This window comes from Pinus tabuliformis, chromosome 9, assembly GCF_031772625.1.
Source record: "Pinus tabuliformis cultivar Carrire ecotype Pingquan chromosome 9, CPIR1, whole genome shotgun sequence".
Classification (NCBI taxonomy): domain Eukaryota; kingdom Viridiplantae; phylum Streptophyta; class Pinopsida; order Pinales; family Pinaceae; genus Pinus; species Pinus tabuliformis.
In genome coordinates, this window is record NC_142307.1 from 1,697,538,846 (window position 1) to 1,697,544,734 (window position 5,889).

Here is a 5,889-nt window from a genome sequence, read left to right on the forward strand (position 1 = left end):
AGTCGTGATTTTTCATGTTGAATCCAAAAATGCAAACCATTTGTGATTTGGAGCTCCCAATCCTAAGCGTCGCGCCAGTGGCGCCGCGCACAGGGAGAAAAAACCTGTGTTGTGACCAAAAATTTTCCATGTGACCAAAATTGCCCCAAATTTCTTGAAATTTGGGCTGGAGCTTCATTATCAAGTGTTATGTTGGGCCAAAGAGGCTTCGGCCAATATATGAAGTCGATCAAGCTCACTTTGCCTCTTTTGCTTCTTGATTGCCTTCCTCAATTTTGTCTTCAAATAGCTGATTCGGGCCTTGCACACTTTGTTTCGCGCCATGTAGTGGAAATCCATGTGTGTCAGCAATGCATGGTCCTTGTTGGCCTTGTCCAGCAGCCTCTCTAGGTGCATGTTAACTCTCTCGAGATTGGCCTCCCGATCCTCATTAATCTCTTGCTCCAATGACATGAGCTCAACTCTTCTCCTTTGTGCAGCTTAGCGATGCTCACGAATGTTTTGTAGCTACATGATCACTTGTTGATCCTCTAGCTGTTTGTTCCTCTACTCCAGATATTTCATGTTCCACTTAGCCCTCTCCAAGTCAAGGGATAAGGCTTCGATCTCTGATTGCTACTCTTGGATGATCTCTCTAAGCTGTGCACTTGGTGGATCTATATCTGTATCATCATCGTGAAGGAGAACAAATTCGGTCTCTCGTACACCTGATGGCTCACATGAAGGCCCCTCATCTTGCATTGGCTCCTTGCCTTTGTCCTGTTCTTGTGATGCTGATGGAGGAAGCGAGGCCCCTTCCACCCCGGGTGGAGATAACACTCGCTTTGCCGCTGCAAACAAACGTCTGGTGCCTTTCTGATATGTAATGAAAACTGGCACACTAGCAGTCTCATGGTGCTCATACCGACGAGAAGGTTCACCCTCATGCTTAACCTCTGATAATATCTGTGAAGTTCTGAAGAGGTCACGGGAGATGAAATCATCCCAGGTAATGCCTTGCAATCCCAGCTGATGAACCACCAAAATCTTAATAAGAGCAAAGTGATAAACACTGTTAAGTTGCTGCGAAGGGGTCTTGTGCTGCATGAAGGTGTTCATCCTCTCTATGTTCCTACAAATGAAAAATGGGATGTTCATCATCCGTACCCTGGTAAAGTGCATGAGCAACCTGATGTGATAGGCATATAGACGAGAGAGCCTCCCCTCACAGCTGAAGTATTTCATGATCAACTTCATGAGTGGAGCATATTCATCTTTCAAATGTCTGAATGGAAAGACTCTTGTGAGCTACCTCAAGAAACTGGCCTTAATGTAAGGCTCATAATGCTGCCAATCAACTTTCTGTTTCTTGTGCCATGGTTCTCCAACATTCGGTATACTGGTTGCTAATGAGACAGTTTCGGGTGTCAGTGTGAAGGTGATGCCGGCCAAGATAGAGTGATCTCTATGTAGGTGAAGCACAAAAAGACGGGCCAACTCATGATGAACTCGAACACTAGCCACTCTTTGACAAAACTGAAAACATGATAGATGCTGGAGGCATGACATGGCAAGAGGGCAGGCCTGCAATTCAATGAGGGTGGTTGGCTCATCCCTAACATGTTTGCCACTCTTGTGATGTCTCCTGGGAGCCTGTTCTTCCGAGGATGAATCACTTTGTGTCTCCATCTCATACTCTGATGAATGCTCAGATGCCATGATTGCTGTGTGTACTGTACTTGGGCTACCCTTTGATGATGGTGTGAAACTAGGTGTTGTTGTGATATCTGCCACCAAGGGGAACAAAAAAAAGGGAGTATTAGGAGGGGAATAATATGATGGGAATAGGGGTTATGGGGAGAGGTTTTTTTTAGGGATATATAGGAGGGTTTGGGGATTTGATAAGGTAGGGTTTTGGGGTTTATATTGACCAAAGAGTGGAGGGATAACGAATAGAGGTTTGGTAATATTTTAGGGTAGGGAGAATAGGAAAAAATGGGATAGGGGGGATAGGGAAAAATGGTAAGAAAGGGAAAATGAGGGTGATAACGGAACCTTGGCATCAACACCACAATTATGCAACCCTAGCAACAATGGCTTTTGGTGTTTTATTGTGGTTGGTTTTATGAGTTTTGTTGCAATTAAACATAGCCATGAACAACCATAACACTCAAAAAATTTGATGAGCAAGCCATGATATAGAGCCTACATGTTCATTTGAGGGGCTTCACAGGAAATTTGAGGTAATTTGGCACGGTTTTGGGCCTTTGTGGATGTCCGCTGCGCGCCAAACCAAGTGCGCCGCGCCTGTAGAAATTTTGCACTGTGGGGTGGCTCTGTGTGCGCCGCGCTCTGTGTGTGCACCGCGCCCCTCTGTGTGTGTGCCGCGCTCTGGAAAACGACTCCCACTCACTCTTAAACACACACTTTTCTCTCCTAATCACTTTGCAATGTTTCTCTATGACCTTGATTTGCACAATGACCTTGTTTGCTTGTGGAAACCTCTATTTAAGGGCTTTGAAGTCATGTGATCAGTCTCAAACAATTATTTCCTTGAAGGTTATATGATTGGATTGAAAAGCCATTTCCTTGTAGGATATGTGATCGGTCTGAAACAGTTATTTCCTTGTAAGTTATGTGATTGGAAGCTCACACCATTCACCTTCATCTATTTCAATGGACAAAGCCAAGGAAGAGTTTTTTGTATGTTGACAGAAACAATCCTGCCTAACTATAGGAACTTCCATGTGGTAACCTGGAAACTCTCCTTTTCTTAAGTACCTGGGGGCATGCAAACCTTTATATGCAAGTGAAAAACAACCAATTTGATTTTTTAGCTTTTTAAGGTTTTTAGCATTTTAGCTTTTTAGTTAAACTTCTTAGGTTAGGTAGTTGGTCCAGATATGTCTGCTCACCAGACGGACCAAAGGAAATGTTTTGCCTCGTCAGAGGACAAAACCATCCTACCTAACCTCAGTAGTTCCTTAGCTTTTTAGTTTTTCTAGCTTTGTAGTTTGGTCGTTTCTAGCTTTTATAAAAAGGCAATGAGCACATGTTATAGTAGAGTTCAAGCTCATTAAAAAATAAACCTACCAATAAGAGACATCTTCAAATGACTTGGATGAGCAATGTTTCCGCAAGGTTCAAGCTCGTTAGAAAATAAACCCGCCTATGAGCAATGTTTCCGCAAGGTTCAAGCTCGTTAAAAAATAAACCCGCGTATGAGCATAGTTTCTCCTGGTTCAAGCTCATTAAAAATGAATCCACCTTTGGTAAATAACCTTTGTGATTTCCCTGCTATCAGCCTTTTTTGAACCTTGGTTGTGTTCCTACTGTCACCTCCATTCATTTGGACGATCATACGCTTCCACTTGATTGTTTACCCTTTTGAGGAACAGCTACGATGTGTGATTTAGATTGCCACCCTCTTCACACCGCCATGTTTTCATAAGTTCCAAACCTACTTGGAGCCAGTTGCTACCCAAAAATACCACTTGTTCCTAAAAAAAAAAAATGAGTCACTTTTAAACTCTTTTTAGACTCGTTAAATATAAAATATCGTCAAGGCATTTGCCTGTCCATCTCGTTAGAGTAAAAGGAAACACCATCTCTCCTGTACATTTTAATGTTTTTGGACCTAAGGGATTATCAAACAAAAAGATTGAGCGCTTGTCTTTTTCAGCTCGTTAAAGCAATCGAAAAGTCATCCCTTTCGTATTATTTTATAATTTTTCGGACTTAAGGGATTATGTTACGAAAAATAACTATTGGAGTTTACTTTTCGTCCCTTTTCAAACTCTCTAAACATGAAAAGGACCGAGTTATCTTTGTCGCTAACCTCATTAAAACAATAGCCACAAACTTGTCCACCCAGACAAGAACAAGTCTCACTGACGCTAGGCTCGCTAAAACATAGTGACAGGTTTGCCCGAAGGGCAAATTATAGATCAAGCATACGTTATCCTCCTAAAGCTTGACGAAAATAAAGAGGTACTGGTCAGCAATGACTGGGGAAAAATGGAAGGAAACTTGAAGAATTTTATTGGTAGCAGGTTGCACTTGAACATGACACTTTCACTTCATCACCATGATTGAGTTAGGTTGGGTTATTCTGTTCATCTTATCACCATTGGTCTTCTGTACCATCCATGGGGTTAATGCTACCAATCCATATTAGTGTCGCCGACATGTTCAAGAGAAGTCATTAAGAGAATTTACCATCCAGCTAACGCCTCATCCACTGCAATACTTTCACCCTTCATTTTTCACGACCACCATTCCTGAACCTTATATCATCAGATCATTTTTCACCTCTAGAAAAATCATTTGCTTCATTTCGTGTCATAGATGTGGGATACCTCAAGGCCCTCCTATGATAGGTCACTTCTTGTCGACATCAGCTCATTATCCAAGAAGTTGACTTAGAAACAACCCTTTCAGTACTTTGAAGTTTGCATGCCTTAATGGAAATTTTCTCACTTCCGGTGACAGGTTTACATTAATGACCTTCGATCGAAAGATTTTGCGTGGTGTTCGACATCGGCTCACATATTCATACTATGTGAATTGTACTGTAGTACCTTGAGGGTCATTATCATTATCGGTGATTCCTCTCGCGCCTATTAACAACTTACATTATTGGCTGGTAATCAGGCGATGTCTTTCCATGTTCGACTTCAGAACATCTTTTTACATGGATCGACTTGTACATCAGGTGAATATTGAACTAGTTTGAAGACCCCAGATCTAGTTTCGTCCATCTAGGCTGCAATATATTCAGGAACATAAAGACATCAAATGTGCGCAGAATCTACACAGATAGTCATCTAAGCAAAAGAAGATGACCCTTCATATGAAGAATCACTCTATTCTACATACATGAAAATGAATTTATGAAGCTGAGCATGGGAATGCCTACCTCAGCTAGGTCATGAAAATAATATGATGATGATGCATTGTATTGTATCTTATACAAGTCACCTTCCAGTTCGAATACCTTGGATCCTCATGATAAAGCATTTCACCCGACATCAGAAGATTTACGACCCCATGCTTTAGGGGGCAACTGTTATAGATATATTTGGACACTGCAACCCCAAACTCATATTTCCATAAACCAAGGGCTCTTTAGTCCCTAAAAGTGTTGTTTCATACCCTAAAGGATCATGGTCAATTGATTACATCATTTCCTAGAAGTTCCACCTGAAAGACCACTCAGAACTGGCCAAAATTGGACCATACTGACTGCTCCATGGTCAAGGTGTGATGCATACTAGCTGCCACACTAGCCAGGTGCGATGCATACTGAAATGGCCTTCTATAGGGTGCGATGAGTGACAATAGACAAATGGCAGAGACAGTTTGCTAAGTGGAAGCTCATAGAATCCTCCAAAAACTTCTCCCATGACACTTACCTCTCTGAATTCGCCCAGGGATGAGTAAGAGATCAATGAAATCTCCAAGTGGAACCAAGAACTATCAGTGGAATGACATTAATCAAAAACCTAGAGATGACTCACACCCTTACAAGGCATCTATAAATGGATCCCTCATCTAAGAGATCTAGAGGCTGAAATTTTGTAATTTGTAAGGAAGTGCTATTGGTTTATCTGTGAGAAGAGACATTGTATTGTTAGGTGATCTTGATTTTCATGAGGTGAAGAGGGCTTCTATGCTGGGAGGATGATGCTGGATTAGACATCTAGGTTGTAATCCTCTCTTCTACTTTTAATAAAGTTCTTTGAGTTTTCCTCCATATAATCATGTATTTGTGAATCTTATTATTTATGAATGCAATTGTATGGTCAATTTTTTTTGATTTTTCATTGTTTATGATGTTTTAGATAGAGATGCTTTGATGGTTTTTTGTTATTTTGACTCTACAGGTACTGTTTAAAGTGGGACAAGTAG